General features: G+C 40.2%; 1 pseudogene; it reads left to right on the top strand.

The window, feature by feature from the left end:
* LOC123797252 (ferritin light chain pseudogene) overlaps positions 1 to 12,597 on the top strand; it is a 37,842-nt pseudogene extending 25,245 nt beyond the window's left edge.
* Positions 12,598 to 18,520: the final 5,923 nt, after the last annotated feature.

Genomic DNA, 18,520 nt, shown 5'->3' with positions numbered 1-18,520 from the left:
GCTGGAATATCAATCTACTTTCTCGAACTCCGAAGCCATGTTGTATTCATTATTCTATACCCAGTAGTCCTTGTGTTAAGAACTCTTACCAAAGATGGAAGGTGGGACTTATATTTGCCTTAAAAGTTCCTTAATACCCTCAGCCTGTGGGTCTAGAGGTCATCCTTAGGAGTTATCTTAAGTTTCAAAGATGAATCAATATTGCAGGGTTTTATAATGGATTCAGGAAAAAAGTTAGAAAATTATATGTATGCAACCGCCAGAAACCATGCTTCACCTCCTCCTCAATTATCATCAATTGAAAAAGTTGCTTTAACCACTTTTCAAGATGCACTTCTGATGAGTGTATGACAAATGAGTTACAAACAGAAAGGCACCTTCCTGAATAAAGAAATTCAAATTGAATACCGAAAAATTCAATTGTGTCAACTGATAGGAACATTTTTTTAAAAATCATCATATGCTGTATTAAACACAAAGTTCAGTTTTTTAAGCAACTTCTTTATAAAGATCAACTGTCAAGATATTATTTTTGCCTTAAAAATACCAGTACGTTCACATATACAAATGTAAAACAGAAATGATTCCTAGACAATATTAATCAATGTCATTTGTTTAAAAAAGCAATTGGTGCACATCATGAGTTATGATTATAAATTTATGCAAACTGCCTTTGGCTAATAAACAAGAAGAATTAAAATAAAAATGTACTGAGTGTCAACCGGATCAATGATAACTAATTTGTATAGATTTAAATTATATCTATCTACCTCAGGCAATCACCGATTTCTTTAATAACTGTGTTGGAACATACTTTTGAGCAATTAGAACTCAATTGCTATCGAATAGCTAAGATTTTAAAACGGCATTTAAAAATTACATGCTTGAACATTTAGAAGAAATTAAAATCCTGTTTATTTCTGATTGCTTATTATTTAGGTCACTGAACATCTTCTAAGTTCAATTTAAATAATTTCCTGTGGTATTTTCTAACATTCTTGATATTTCTAGGCTTCAAGGATGAAGTTAAAATAAAACACACCTTTGTTGCAAGCCACATAAATAGGATTAATTCCTATCAAATAAAGAAGTGACCAGCCTATGTATCTTGTCTTAACTTGAAAACTCCAAAGCTCTAATTAAAGAATGCATTTGACTGAGAAAGTTCCAGGTTAATTTTTCTTTCTCTAAATTTCTGGGACAAAAATCACAAGAGCATCTCCTATGCCATACCTAAGGGAAGAGGTCTTCTTCTAAGACTGTCTATCTTCTCTGGTGCAATCAAGTTGATTCCAGAAAAAAATCACTTAAATCTCTACCATCCACATCCAAGTAGATATCAGGACAAAATGGTTTGAACATTTTAGGCTCTAATGTCCTGTGAAAAATCTCTCTCCCTTTCCCTTAGATTCCCTTCAGTACCAGTATTTTCATGCCTTAATTTGAGAGAATGATTAATAAAATATACTCTTATTCCTTGTGAATCATGAAGAGATAAGGAAGCCAGCCTCTGAAGCCTGAACCACGACAGTGCCTCACCAATCTGTGCTGAGGGCTGACCATAAAATTGTCTTTCTACTGCAAAGAAATGATGATTGAAAATGTAACTTAAAAACCAATGTTGTTTAGATTTTCACTTCTTGAAATTGAGAACTAGGTAACAGATGCCAACTCTCCCCTAGAAAACAACCTTTAAAAATTTCTTAAATAGCTTCTGAAAAACAATCAAGAGACAATATGATAGTGAAGAATACATAGAAGTGAAAATCCGAAAGAGTTAACAGAGCTCTCAGAGCTAATTTTGCCTTGATGACATTTTCCAATCTGGAATAAACATCTGAAAAACTAAGCTGAAGTTTTGGTAACATCATAGGGCAACAGGAAAAGACATAGTTCAGGGCCTTCCTAATGTGGGACTCTGATATTCCACTCATTGAGAATATATATATATATGTGTGTGTGTATGTATACACAAAATGAGTGACAACAATGTTACAAGGGACAGACGGGGGAAAATCAGGATCATTTGTTATGGTAAGGCACTCACACTACCCCTGAAGCTTTTTACTGTCACTTGAAAGTGGACTATATTAGCTGTAAATGCATACTGCAAACTCTCCAGTAACAGTTTTAAAAAGCAAAAAAAGAAGTATAATTAATATGCAATGCTGAGAGGAAATAAAGGGGACTTATATAATATGGTCAATTAAAACCAAAGAAGGCAGAAGAGGAGTGGAAAGCAAAACTAGGAACAACGAACAAGGGAAACAGAGAGAAAACAGTAACAGATACTAATCTAGCTATATCAATAAATACTATGAATGTCAATGGTCTAGATGCACCAATCAAGACACATTGTCAGAGAGGATCATAAAACAAGATTTTATGTTCTATACCAGAAACCCACTTTAAATATAAAGATACATATACTATGAAAGTAAATGGTTGGAGAAAAATGTATCATGCTAACACTACTCAAATGAAAGCAGAAGTAGATATATTAATTTCAGACATAACATACTTCAGATCAAGAAAAGTTATCACCCATAATGAGGGACAGTGCATCAGTGCATAATGATGGAGTCCATTCTCCAAAAAGATGTAACAATCTCAAAATGTATGCAATTAACAACAGAGCATCGAAATACATTAAGCAAAAACTGACAGAACTGCAAGAATTAATAGACAAATCCACTATTATAGTTGGAGATTTCAACATCCACCTATCAGAAATGGGTGGATCCAGCAGGTCAAAGTCCATAAGATATAGACGAACTCAGTAACACAATCAATCAACTGGATATGATGGGTATCTACAGATTACTTAATCCAACAACAGCATACAAACTCTTCTAAAGCTCACATGGAACATTCACCAAGATAGACAACATTCTGGGCCATAAAACACAACAAATGTAAAAGAATGGACATCATAAATCTCTATCCACACACCACAAGAGAATTAAACTAGAAGTCAACAGCAGAAAGGTAGCTGCAAAATCCAACATACTTGGGGATTAAACAACACATTTCTTAATACCATATGGGCCAAAGAAGAAATCTCAAAAGAAATTCTAAAGTAGTTCAAACTAAAGGAAAAGGACAAAAACTTACCAAAATTTGTGGGATGCAGTGAAAGCAGTGATGAGAGGGAAATGCATAATACTGACTCCAAATGTTGGATCAGAATAAAGATCTAAAATCAATAATCTAAGCTTCCCTTTAGGAAACTAGAAAGGAAGAACAAATTAAACACCAAGGAAGCAGAAAAAAAGCAAGAATAACAGGGGAGCTAAGATGGCTGCATAATAGGAGGACCCTAGGCTTGCCTTGTCCTTTGAAAACTATCAAATCATTCTAAGTACTCTGGAAATCAACCTGAGGACAGAACAAGCTCCACAACTGAAGGGAGAGAAGAAGCCACATCAAACAAAGTAGGAAGGGCAGCGATGTGGTTTGGGAGAGAAATGGATCATAGGTGCTGTAGAAGAGAGGAAGCCCTGGTCGCAGAGAAGGGTGAGGGTGAGAGGAGTAAAGGGAGAGAGGAGCACACGGGAGAATGCAGACGGAGAACATTTCCCCCAAAGCCACTGGCTGGGAAAGGAAGAGGAGCTGATCTTCCGGAGTTTTTGCTACCAGGGACTTGAAGACTAGAGTTTTAAAGAAGAGTGGGCTCGGCTGGAATAGAGCCCAGAGGGTGCTTCCCTGCTCCTAAAGAGAAGGCAGACCAACAACCCGGGGGCAGACAGGCCTGGAAACAGAGATAAGAAAAAAGCCTGGGGCACACAGGGAGCAGATGATTTACTCTTCTTGGAGCACATCCCTGAGAGGCAGAATTTTAAAAGATGCCTCTCCGTTATGCTAAGTGAAATAAGTCAAGCAGAGAAAGACAATTATCATATGGTTTCACTCATTTGTGGAACAGAAGGAATAGCAGGGAGATCGGTAGAAGAAGGAAGGAGAAAATGAAGGGGGGGGTAAACAGAGGGGGAAATGAACCACGAGAGACTATGGACTCTGGGAAACAATCTGAGGATTTTCCAGGGGCGGGGGGTGGGGGATGGGCTAGCCTGGTGATGGGTATTAAGGAGGGCACGTATTGCATGGAGCACTGGGTGTTATACGCAAACAATGAATCATGGAACACTACATCAAAAACTAAGGATGCACCGTATGGTCACTAACATATCATAATAAAAAGAAAAAGATGTCTGTCCAGGAACAAAGGAGCTGATGGGCAACATTTTCCTCCCTGCCCCTCAGCATCAACACAGAGCTACCTGAAGAAACCAGGTCAGCCCCGACACTGGCTGCCTAACCCGCTTACACCAAGTCCCACACCTCTGTGCACTGGTACAACCTGCCTCAGTCCCAGCGTGGCGGGACCCTCCCCCCGGAAGACCAGCACAGGCCCCTGCCCACACCATGGACCTAAAGCCTGGAATTTGAAGTCAGCGGGCTGGGCTGGGACAGAGCCTGGAGGGCACTGTGCCCCTCCTGGAGAGAAGGCAGGCAAACAACCTGGAGGCAGACAGTGTGGAAACAGGATCTGAAAAAGCCATGGGACACTCGGGGGAAGGCGGGGATTATTCCCTCTTCTCTTCTTGGAGTGCTTCCCTGAGAGCAGTGAGCATGGAGACCACTCTCTGGAGACAAAGGAGCTGGCTGGTGCCATTTCACTCCCACACCTCTCAACATAAACACAGAGTCACCTGCAGGAAGAAGGACAGCACAAACCCTGGCTGCCTAATCTGCTTACACCAGGGCCCACACCCCTGGCCCTGGCAGTACTGTCCTTCTCTGTAAGGCTTGCCTCAGTCCCAGCCAGGCAGGCTCCTTCCCCGCAGGACCAGAGGAAGCCCCTGCCCAGACCATGTCTCCCAACCAGAGAGTTCTGCAGGACTTCAGTTCTAGTGAAAGTAGTATCAGGTCTCATTTAACCAACAGATCAGAGCACACCTAGTTAAAACTCACCACATTCTGGCCAGGCACCAAACACTGCCCACTGCACCCAAGGAGAGCCTCTGCAGACGACTGGCCTGAAGGATAGAGCAGCCAGAACACAACAGCAGAGCACACATGGGAGACACTCCCTGAAGCATCAGGACCTGGACACTACATGACCTCTTCATAAAGCAATTACTCTCGGGAGCAGGAAATGTAATGGGCTTTTCTAACACAGAGAAGACAGAGACTTAGACAAAATGTCAAGATGGAAGAATTCATCCCAAATGAAAGAACAAGATAAGGTCATGGCCAGAGATCTAAGCGAAACAGATGTAAGTAACATCCTGATGGAGAATTTAAAGCAACAGTCATAAGGATACTCACTGGGCTTGAGAAAAGAATGGAAGATTTCAGGGAGACCCTTATTGCAGAGAGAAAAGAGTTAAAAAACAGTCTGAAATGAATAATGCGGTAACTGAGATTGGAAACAGTCTTAATGCAATAAACACAAGGCTGGAAGACCAAAAGAATGCATAAATGATACAGAAGACAAAATAATGAAGCTGAACAAAAGAGAGAAAGAAGAATTACAGAACACGAGAATAGACTTAGGGGACTCAGTGACTCCAGCAAAGGTATTAACATTCTTATTATAGGAGTCCCGCAAGATGAAGGAAAGGAAAAAGGGGGAAGAAAATTTATTTTAAGAAATAATAACTGAAAACTTCCCTAATCTGGGGAAGGAAAGAGACATCCAGATCCAGGAGATACAGAGAACTCCCATCAAAAAACAAAAGCAGGCCAACACCAAGACATATTGTAATTAAATTAGCAAACTATAGTGATAAAGGAAAAAAATCTTCAAAGCAGCACAGAAAAAAAAAAGTCCCTAACTTACAAAGGAAGACCCCTAAGGCCAGCTGCAGATCTATGCACAGAAACTTGGCAAACCAGAAGAGAGTGGCATGCTCTATTCAATATGCTGAATGGGAAGAATCTGCAGCAGAGAATATTCTATTCTGTAAGGCTATCATTCAGAATAGGAGAGACGGAGAGTTTACCAGAAAAACAAAAACTAAAGGAGTTCATGACCTTAAACCAGCCCTGCAAGAAATATTAAAGGGGACTCAATGAATGGAAAAATCTCCAGAAACAAGCATAAAACAGCAATAAAACAAGCAATAAATACATATCAATAAGTACTCTGACTATCGGAATAGGTTGAAAACAAAAGAATGAAGCTTGATGACTCTCTCACACCATACACAAAGATAAACTCCAAATGGATGAAAGACCTCCATGTGAGACAGGAATCCATCAAAATCATAGAGGAGAACTTAGGCTGTAACCTCTTCGACATTGGCCACAGCAACTTCTTTCATGACATGTCTCCAAAAGCAAGGGAAACAAAAGATAAAATGAACTTTTGGGACTTCATCAAGATAAAGTTTCTGCACAGCAAAGGAAACAGTCATCAAAACAAAGAGTCAACCCACAGAATGGGAGAGGATATTTGCAAATGTAACTACAGATAAAAGATATTTGCAAATGTAACTACAGATAAAAGATACAAACTCAATACACAAACAAATAATGAAATAAAATAATGGGCAGAAGATATGAACAGACACTTTTCCAATGAAGACATAAAAATGGCTAACAGACCACATCTTCTTAATCCAGGCATCTGTTGAAGAGAAGATGTGGTCCATATACACAATGGAATATTACTCAGCCATCAAAAAGAATGATTTCTCAACATTTGCTGCAACATGGACGGCACTGGAGGAGATAATGCTAAGCGAAATAAGTCAAGCAGAGAAAGACAATTATCATATAATTTCACTCATTTATGGAACATAGGAAGTAGGAAGATCAGTAGGAGAAGAAAGGGAAGAAGAAAGGGGGGATAAAGAGAAGGGGGAATGAACCATGAGAGACTATGGACTATGAGAAACAAACTGAGGGCTTCAGAGGGGAGGGGGGTGGGGGATTGGGATAGGCTGGTGATGGGTAGTAAGGAGGGCACGTATTGCATGGTGCACTGGGTGTTATACGCAACTAATGAATCATGGAACTTTACATCAGAAACCAGGGATGTACCGTATGGTGACTAACATAACATAATAAAAATAAAAAAAAATAAAAAAAACAAGACTCAGGGCGCCTGGGTGGCTCAGAGGGTTAAGTCTCTGCCTTCAGTTCAGGTCATGATCCCTGGGTCCTGGGACAGAACCCAGCTCAGTGGGGCATCTGCTTCTCCCTGGCCCTCAGCCCCTTCCCCCACTTGTGCCCTCATGCTCTCTCTCTCAAATAAATAAGTAAAATCTTTAAAAAGAAAACAAGATTGATCTAAGTGCTGCCTACAAGAGACTCATTTTTGACCCAAAGACACTTGCAGATTTAAGTGGGATAGAGAAATATTTACCATGCAAATGGACATCACAAGAAATTGGAGTAACAATACTTATAAAGGAAAAGCTAGACTCTAAAACAAAGACTGTAAGAAAAGATGAAGAAGGATACTGTCTCATAATAAAGGGGACAATCCAACAAGAAGATCTAACAATTGTAAATATTTGTGCACCCAACATGGGAGCACCCAAATATATAAAACAATTATTAACAAACATAAAGGAACTCCTTGATAATAATAGAGTAATAGTAGGGGACTTCAAGTCCCCACTTACAGCAACGGACAGATGACCTAAGCTAAAGATCAACAAGGGAAGAGCGGCTTTGAATGACACACTGGACCAGATGGACTTAACAGATATATTGAGACCACTTCATCCTATCGCAGCAGAATACACATTCCTTTCAAGTTCACATGGGGCATTCTCTAGAATAGATCACATACTAGGTCACCAATCAGGCCTCCACAAGTACAAAAAAACCACGCACATTTTCTGACCACGACTCTATGAAACTTGAGGTCAATCGAAATAAAAAATTTGGAAAGACTGAAAACACATGGAGGTTAAAAAAACAAGGGAGTAAACGATGAAGGGGTCAACCAGGAAATCAGAGAAAAAATTTAAAAAAAAAACATGGAAACAAATGAAAATGAAAACACAATGGTCCAAAATCTTTGGGATGCAGCAAAAGTGGTCCTAAGAGGGAAGTATATAGCAATACAAGCCTACCTCAAGAAGCAAGGAAAATCTCAAATAAACAACCTAACATTACACCTGAAGGAGGTAGAAAAAGAACAAGAAATGAAGTCTAACAGCAGCAGATAAAGGGAAATAATAAAGATTAGAGTAGAAACAAATGATATAGAAACTTAAAAAAAAAATAGATCAATGAGACCAGAGCTGGTTCTTCGAAAAAATTACTAAAATTGATAAACCCCTAGCCAGATGTATCAAAAAGAGAAAGGACCCAAGTAAAGAAAATCACAAAAGAGAAAGGAGAAATAACCAGCACCACAGAAATACAAAAAAATTATAAAAGAGAGTATTATGAAAAACTTTATGCCAACAAATCGGACAACCTGGAAGAAATGGATGTTCCTACAAACACATAAACTGCCAAAATTAAAACAGGAAGAAATAGGAAACTTGAACAGACCAATGGCCAACAGAGAAATTAAATCAGCAATCAAAAATCTCCCAAAAAACAAGAGTTCAGGGCCAGATGGCTTTCCAGGAGAATTCTACCAAATATTTAAAGGTGAGTTAATATCTATTCTTCTCAAACTCTTCTACAAAATAGAAATGGAAGGAAACCTTCCAAATTCATTCTATGAGACCAGCAGTACCCTGATACCAAACCCAGATCAACACTCCAGTGAAAAATAGAACTACAGGCCAAAATCCCTGATGAACATGGATGCAAAATTTCTCAATAACATACAGCAGTACATTAAAAGAATCATTGACCATGACTAAGTGGGATTTATTCCTGGGCTGCTAGGGTGGTTCATTGTTTGCCAATCAATTAATGTGGTACACCACATTAATAAAATAATGGATAAGAACCATATAACCCTTTCAATAGATGCAGAAAAAGCATTTGATAAAGTGGAACATCCATTCATAATGAAAACCCTCGAAAAGTAGGGACAGAGAGAACATACCTCAATATAATAAAGTCCATCTATGAAAAACCCACAGCTAGTGTTATTCACAATGGGGAAAAGCTGAGAGCTTTTTCTCTACAGCCAGAAATAAGACAGGAATGTCCACTCTCACCACTGTTGAACAATATATTACTGGAAGTCCAAACCACAGAAATCAGGCAACAAAAACAAATAAAAAGCATCCAAATTGGCAAGGAAGAAGTCAGAGTATCACTATTTGCAGATGACATGATACTCTATATAGAAAACTCAAAAGGGTCCACCAAAAACTTGCTAGAACTATCACACGAATTCATTAAAGTTACAGGATACAAACCCAATGTACAGAAATCTGTTGCATTTCTATACACCAATAATGAAGCAGCAGGAAGAGAAATCAAGGAATCAATCCCATTTATATTATACCAAAAATAGTAAGATACCTAGAAATAAACCTAACCAAAGAGATAAAAGATCTATACTCTGAAAACTATAAAATAATGATGAAAGAAACTGAAGATGACACAAAGAAATAGTAAGACATTCCATGCTCATGGACTGGAAGAGCAAATATTATTAAAATGTCTATACTATCCCAAGGAATCTACACACTTAACGCAATACCTATCAAAATACCAACTGCATTTTTCACAGAGCTAGAACAATCCTAAAATTTGTATGGAACCACAAAAGACCCCACATAGCCAAAGCAAATCTGAGAAAGAAAAGTAAAGCTGGAGGCATCACAATTCCCGACTTCAAGTCATATTACAAAGCAATAGTGATCAAGACAGTATGGTACTGGCACAATAATAGACACATAGATCAATTGAACAGAAAAGAAAACCTAGAAATGAACCCACAAGTATATGGTCAATTTATCTTCAACAAAGCAGGAAGGACTATCCAGTGGAAAAAAGACAGTCTCTTCAACAAATGGTGCTGGGAAAACTGGACAGCGACATGCAGAAGAATGAAACTGGACCACTTCCGTACACCATACAAAAAAACAAAGTCAAAATGGATGAAAGACCTAAATGTGAGACAGGAAACCATCAAAATCCTAGAGGAGAATACAGGCAACAATCTCGTTGATTTTGGCCATAGCAACTTCTTACTAGACATGTCTCTGGAGGCAAAAGAAACAAAAGCAAAAATAAACTATTGGGAATTCATTAAGATAAAAAGCTTCTACACAGAGAAGGAAACAATCAACAAAACTAAAAGACAATCTACGGAATGGGAGAAGATATTTGCAAATTACCTATCTGATAAATAGTATCCAATATCTATAAAGAACTTACCAAACTCAATACCAAAAAAACAAATAATCCAGTTAAAAATGGGCAGAAGACACGAATAGATACTTTCCCAAAGACATTCATATGGCCAACAGACAAATTAGAAAATGCTCATCATAACTTATCATCAGGGAAATGCAAATCAAAACTGCAATGATATATCACCTCACATCAACCAGAATGGCTAAAATTAACAACGAAGGAAACAAAAGGTGTTGGCGATGATGCAGAAAAAGGGGAATCCTCTTACACTGTTGGTCGGAACACAAACTGGTGCAGCCACTCTGGAAAACAGGTTGGAGGTTCCTCAAAAAGTTAGAAATAGAACTATCTTACCTCCCAGGAATTGTACTAGTAGGTATTTGCCCAAAGAATATGAAGATAAGAATTTGAAGGGATACATGCACTCTGATGTTTATAGTAGCATTGATCTCCCCCAAAACGAATTAATGTATTCACATAAAAAATGTTCATAGAAATTTATTTTTGTGGATATATGAAGAGATATGCTGTATTTTGATAAAATTTACCTCCTGTTTTGTATTGTGATCTTTAAAGACAAGAATGACAAATAGCTTCTTAAAAAAATCAATGTCTAGATCATACACAGATAAGAAAATATAAGTGAGAATAATCTGAATTAATAAACAGCACAAACCAGGGGCGCCTGGGTGGCGCAGTCGTTGGGCGTCTGCCTTCGGCTCAGGGCGTGATCCCGGTGTTCTGGGATCGAGCCCCACATTGGGCTCCTCCGCTATGAGCCTGCTTCTTCGTCTCCCACTCCCCCTGCTTGTGTTCCCTCTCTCGCTGGCTGTCTCTATCTCTGTCAAATAAATAAAATCTTAAAAATAAAAAAATAAAAAAAATAAACAGCATGAACCAAACCAGAGAAATTTCAGCTACTGAAATTAATTGGAGCTCCATATTTGTAGTAGAAATGAAATCCAAGCTGGAAAATATGGATGGGAAAGAGGTTTCTAAAAAGTGACAGACTAAGTTTAGAAAGGAACTAAGTAGATATTGCAAGAATTGTTGATATAATAAATGAAATAAAAATTCAATGTATAGTTTTAATAGTAGATAAACACAACTAAAGATAGAATTACTAGAAAAATACTGATAAATCAGCCAAAAACAGACAAAATCCATGGAAAATACAGAGGAAGCACAGAGCTACAACGACAAGGCCTAACTCATATTTAGCTGGTGCCCCAGAATAAGAGGAGAGAAATAATGGAGAAGGGAAATTTTCACATGACAAATATCCAAAAGTTAAACAAGACACTAATCCACAGCAAAATACATATCCACGGGTGGGGGGATGGGTTAAATGGATGATTGGTATTAATGAGGACACTTGCTGTGCTGAGCACTTCATGTTGTATTTTGGTAATGAATCACTAAATCCTACAGCTGAAATGAATATGACACTATACGTTAACTGGAACTTAAAAAATTTGAAGAAAAACATACACACATACACACTGACTCACAGAAGCACGGCAACAGGCTCCAACAGAAAACACCACAAACGCCCATCAAAAGTAGAACGCGGAGGCAGTGCGCCCTGCGGTCTGGACGATCTGTCTCTTGCTCCAGCGGTGTTTGGATGAACTGACTGGAGGACGCCCCTTCTACCAGCCTCCGACTACCCTCCAACCCTTTTTTCCAGTGGCAACCTTCGGAGCCATCTTCTTGGCCACCCTCTGCCTCCAGGACCAGCCAACACCCAAATTTGAGCTTAGCTCCTTATCACGGATCAACCCTGAGCCCCCGCATTCGTCAGCAGTGTGCCCCGAGGGGGAGGCCCGCGTCAACCACCGGGTCAGCGTGCATCTGCCGGCCTCCCGCACCTACCTGTCTCCGGGCTTCTATTTCCACCGGGGCGATGTGGCTCTGGAAGGTGTGGGACGGTTCTTCGGGGAGCTGGCTGAGGACGAGCGCGAGGGCGCCCAGCGTCTCTCGAAGACGCAAAACCAGCCCGGCGGCCGCGCCCTCTTGCCCGACGTGCAGAAGCCGTCCCGAGGTGAGTGGGGAGAACCCCGGGTGCCCTGGAAGCCGCCCTGGGTCTGGAGCAGAACCTGACCCAGGCCCCTCCGGATCCGCACAGCCCGGGTTCTGCCCGCACAGGCCCCCGGCTCTCCGGCTCCCGGAGAAACGCTTCCTGGACGAGGAGGTGAAACTCATCAGGAAGACGGCAACCACCTGCCTCACGTCCGCAGGAGCTCCGGCCCCAGCTCGGCGGGGCGAGCGGGCTTAGAAAGGCTCACCCCCACGCACGACTAGCGGCGTCTGAAGCCCGGCAGCCTTTGAGCGGCCCTTCTGGCATCAGGCCGGTGCCGGGGCTTGTGCCCTGAGCCTCTCCCTGAAACCCCTAGGCCCCTTTCAAACCACCCTGGGGCCATCTCCCAAGCCGTGGACCAAATGGAAACAGTAAAGCTTTTTGCAGCGAAAAAAAAAATAAATAAAAATTAAAAATGTGTGTGTATGATGCTTAAATAGTGGCATACATTCAGTGAATGGTACAAAGCAATAAAAATTAGATTTCCACTTTATGCCTCAACAATTAAGAATCTTGTAAACACAATGCTGAATGATAGAAATGAGACCTCAAATGAAAGAATGTGATTAGACATACATAAGTAAAAAAAAAACAAACAAAACTTAATCTTATATATGAGATGAAATTATGAAGTAAGTAGTTGTTTTAGCCAGCATGGGGTTCAAATGCTTTCTGTACATCCCCTTCACCTCTTCCATAGCCCCACCTTCTCTGACCTCTTCTGCCAGCCTATTACACTTAAAAGGACCCCTCTGATTACATTGGGCCCACCTGGGCAATCCAAGACAACGTCGTTAAGATCATCTGATTGGCAAACTTCGTTGCATCTGCAACTTTAATTCCGGTTTGCCATGCATCAACATATTTACAGGCTGGTGGCGGATGGAGAGAGAATTAGGAAGTAGGTGTCTCTGAGAGGGCGGTTATTCCGGCTACCAGTTATATTTTTTATTTGAGTTTTGAAACACATTTTTCTGTCACTATGTTTCTTTTCAGCTCACCTAAAGCCACATCTTGAAGTTAAATTCATATTCAAAATTGAGGTAAATGTAATGCCAAATTTCATTACTGCTCTGCCAGTGGGATTTTACACATTTACTATGCCAATATGGAAATTAAGTTGAATAATCTCCTCTTCCAGCTCAGACCCAAATATAAAATGAAACTAAGTAGGTAGATATTTGTAAAAACATAGTGAAACTCATGCATAGTATATAGTATGTTATTACTAGTCCTTCATTATCATAAAATTCTGATACAGATCTTTGAACTAATTGCAGCTACTGCCTAATTCTATACTGAGCAAAGGAATGATTAATAATATATATATTGCAGAAAAGTTTCACTATGAAAAATGAAAGCGATAGGACACACACACACACACACACACACATATAAAATGCACATTGCTCCATAAGTCTCTCTACCTCTGCTGTTCCCAAACAACTGAAGTTCTTACAGTCCTAGTAAGTTGAGTTAGAATGTAACTGCCACATTATCATTTGAGACTTTCTCAGGTAAGTATTGGTCTATTTCCTACCTTTACAATAAATGAAAACTGGAGAAAGTATTAAAAATACAACCAAAAGAGTTACTGCACTGAATTTTTTTTTAAGATTTTATTTATTTATTTGACAGAGAGACAGCCAGCCAGAGAGGGAACACAAGCAGGGGGAGTGGGAGAGGAAGAAGCAGGCTCATAGCGGAGGAGCCTGATGTGGGGCTCGATCCCAGAACGCCGGGATCACACCCTGAGCCGAAGGCAGACGCTTAACCGCTGTGCCACCCAGGCGCCCCTGCACTGAATTTTTTGAACCATCACATTCTGGAAAGTAGTTCTGTATTTTTAAAAGTGGGAAGGTACTGGCTAACGTAGGCATTTAATGTTACTTACAACACCACTGAAGCACCAGGAAGTTGATTTCTATAGCCAAAGAAGAGTTGCTAACAGACCTGGGACTGAATTTTAGTCAAGAACACTTAAGGTCACAGAAAATATGATAGATCTTTGGTCACCTGACAGTGCTTTAGCAAAAGGAGGTACTCTTTGTAGAAATGGCCAATATAATTCTTCCTTAAATGAGAACAACTTGTCCATCCATCTTCCTATCCATCTCTCATTTCCTCCTCCCCTCTCTCCCTCTTCATTATATAGCCTAATAGCATGTACCAAAATTAATTAAACTTTTATTGACAACATATGTACTCCAAACTTCCATTAAGATGATAATATGCAATTTTAAAAATTCTTTTGAAAAAAATCAAAGCTCACCCTTTCTTCGACCTTCAATATTGCTTTCCTTTAATGTCAAAAATTACCTTATTTTAACAGAGAAACTACTTTCCAGTTAGCATCATGAACTGTCAAAGTAAAGAATACTTCAAGAATTTCCCAACAGCTTTAAAAATTACATTCTTGGAGTGTCTTTAATCCTTTCTGACTTACACATTCATCCAATAAACATTAACTAGGCACTTACTACATAAGTCACTAAAATCTAAGGTTTTAAAAAATAATCATTAGAATAGCACTTAAGAATCCATCTCATTTGATAGTTACCATCAAATATATTTTATCTAAGGCCTTTGTTCATAGTCTATGATTTTTCAGAATACGAACTGCATCTCTAATTACTAGAGACTTGTCTCTAATAATCACCCTGAGTTTGTACATAAAAAACTATTAATTTGTGTAATCCTAAATTTAAAATGTCTGATAGCCCCAATTCCTTGATTAGCATTTCAAAATCCCCCTTTTTATACATTTGTCCCTCATTTAAAATTTTATCACCTCTCAAATAAAAATCTCAGTTTGAAGTTGACTTAGAATTCCAATTTGACAATGATTTTCTTCTTTTTTAATCTTTTTTTTTTTTAAAGATTTTATTTATTTATTTGACAGAGATAGAGACAGCCAGCGAGAGAGGGAACACAAGCAGGGGGAGTGGGAGAGGAAGAAACAGGCTCATAGCAGAGGAGCCTGATGTGGGGCTCGATCCCAGAACCCCGGGATCACGCCCTGAGCCGAAGGCAGACGCTTAACCGCTGTGCCACCCAGGTGCCCCTGATTTTCTTCTTGATAGTGAACTTCTTCGTCTGAATTTCACATAGGAGAAAATAATTGCAAAGATCAGAACTTAATTGAAATACATGCTTTTTGGTGAAAAGTTGTTTCTAGAGCTTGTATTTAACTGTTGTTCATGCTTTACTAAGTTATGAACAGAAGACAAAAATAAAGGTATATATTTCCATGGCAACATATGTCCCAGGTTCTATTATTTACAATCTGGGTCAGTGTAGGCTGCTTGGGCTGCCGTAACAAAATACCGCAGACTGGGTGGCCTCAACAACAGGAATTAATTTTCTCACAGTTCTGGAGGCTAAAATCCAAAGTCAAGTCATGATCAGTTTCCCATGAGAGCACTCTGCCCGGCTTAGAGATGGCTACCTTCTCACTATTTCCTCACATGGCCTCTCCTTGGTATGTGCATGCAGAAAGAGAGAGCAAGAGAATAAGCTTTCTGGTGTCCCTTCTTCTAAGGACACTAATCCTCTAAGATCAGGGCCTTACCCTTATGACCTCAGTTAATTTTGATTACTCCCTTAGGATCCCATCTCCTAATACAGCCACACTGGGGGCTTAGGGCTTCAGCATATGAATTGGGGAGGACAGAACATTCAGGCCATAACAGTCAACTTAAATAGCCACATGTAATGGTAATTCATCTTTAAGTGTAATCTGGAAGTATATGTTAGGAGTGCTTTCCTGGAAGGAAATGCAGGGATACACACAGGTAATGTAAGCCTTTAGGAACTAGGCCTCTCCCAGAATTCTCTTAAAACAGCCCTGGAAGAGACATTCATTAAGCCAGGTATAGGCATATTTTGTTAATGAATGATATTCCAATAGGTCTCCTCCAGAAATATACACTCTTTCAAGTATGTCTCTGTGGTAGTCATTACTTTCTGTCTGTGATCTATGACAAACACAAGACACCAAAAAGAAAGTGACACTGTCTTTTATGTGGAGAGTTTCCAGGTCTGCCAAATTTGCCTCAACTGTATTGGCCTGAGTCACCAGATTCCAGAGACATTTGTGGTAACATCAGCTAGGTTTTAAGAAAGCTGTGATGCATAGAAATTCTCATCCCAAACAGGTAAGTGCTATTTCCTGGGACCAGCAAGGGAAGGAAATAGGCGCACGTCTGAGGCTCTGGTGTTGCCTGGGTCAAAGACGCTCCGCCGTTGCCAACAGTTGTGAAGGTGAGGACAGAGGTGGGTTCAGGACGGGCTTAGGATGGCAGTCAATATGAAAAGAGGTCTTCTGTTTTCTATAGGCCAGACCAAGGCCTTTCGTTTGTGAGGTTGTGTAACATTAGTGCTATGTTACGTACAAAGCCCTGCCACTCCATTGGGGATCAAGGTCCCAAGGAATTCCTACTGCACTGTGCGGTTGTTGCACTTGAGTCAGATTCCGGCTTCACGTTCAAAACAGAAAGTGTCCCGGATTAATGGGCTCATACACCCCAGCCATGAATTCCATTTTACATGTGGAGTAGAAATGGCAGGGAGAGAGGAAAACTTTCCCGAAATAATGTATTCATTTCCCCAGAAATCTTACCGGAGTTGCACTGTGATCTGTTTTGTTAGTCAGGCACGAAAGCATGAAGAAAATCTATACTGCCCCCACTGGGAATCGCAAGCATATGTATTCTTATGTAACTGCTTGTGCAAGAAAAAGAGGATTGAGATCCTAAGTCATTGGTTGGTATTTCCGTGAGCAATCTTCGTGCCATCATGAAATGTAAGGGAATTTGGTGTTCTAGTTTCTGAGACTGCTGGAGTTAGTCAGTTGCAGTTGAACTCATTACCACGGGGAGGCACTGTTGAGCTGCGGGCCCTCCCTGGACTCCGCCTTCAGGGAGGTTGGCCCCTGAACTGAAGTTCGGTGTTGGGAGCCCAGGCAGTACCACGGTACCCTGAGCAAGCTGCACCCCACATAAACAAAAATCATCAACAGCTGGCCCAGCAGAAGGCCCTCAATCATTGGCCCACATACACCTCATCACTTAGCAAATAATGGTCACCAAATGCTTAGCGTTATTCTAGGCACCAAACGTATGTCTGAACAAAATACATCAAAATTTCTGCTCTCAAGAAGCTTCCGTTTATAAGAAAAAAAAAATGAACCTAGAAACTTGGTTTTAAGAAAAAATCACACTCATATTGGAAGTAAGCAGCGGCTTAAAGGGCTGAGGTTCAAAAACCAGGGTTTGGGGACGCCTGGGTGGCTCCGTCAGGTAAGAGTCTGTCTTCTGTTCAGGTCATGATCCCAGGGTCCTGGGATGGAGCCCTGTGTCTGGCTCCCTGCTCAGCGGGGAGCCTGCTTCTCCCTCTGCCTGCTGCTCCCCCTGCTTGTGTTCTCTCTCTCTCTCTGACAAATAAATAAAATCTTAAAAAACAACCCCAGGGTTTGGAAGCGAGTTAGAGTACTGAGAAGATTGAGTTTGACTTGGGAAATGTATAGACTCTTAGAAGCAGGAAGTATTAAGGGATGGACCAACGGGTACGAGCAAGATAAAAACTGACTATGTACACACTGGAGACACACAAGGTGGGATTAGTGAGATCGGGAGGCAGAGCCAGGATGGAGCCTGAGAGAACAAACAGAAAAATCATGTTTTATTTAATCATTATGGCTTTACCATGAGCAGGGAGGATGTTAGTAAGAGCACCTATCTCATTTACACAAGTATAGTATTTATGATTAAATTTTATGTTAATACAGAGCAGCTAAAGAAAAAAACCTGGTTTAAGATCCCATACTTTGAAATGTTCCCAGAGCAAGTTCTAGCTTTAACTGCTCACCTTTATTTGTTCTTTCATTTTAATTGGACAGCTATCTAGAGAGGAAGGCTCTGCACTTTCTCTGTCACGGGATTTACCACGGGTTCCTTTAATTGTCAGTCTCCCTTACTAAACTGTAAGTTCTGAAAGAAAAACTACTTTGATGTCATTATTCTTATATTCATTGCTGACACCTATCACAGTGCCTCATTTCCTATTATGCAAGGCCACCTTATCTAGTTGTGCAGGTTGTTCATTGCACAACTCCAGGGGCACCACACTTATAAATATGATGTGAAT

The sequence above is a fragment of the Ursus americanus genome, chromosome X (genome assembly GCF_024610735.1).
Source record: "Ursus americanus isolate L20-20 chromosome X, mUrsAme1.1.p, whole genome shotgun sequence".
Taxonomy (NCBI): domain Eukaryota; kingdom Metazoa; phylum Chordata; class Mammalia; order Carnivora; family Ursidae; genus Ursus; species Ursus americanus.
The sequence above is the reverse complement of the archived record's forward strand: the minus strand, read 5'-3'. Positions and strand labels throughout refer to the sequence as shown.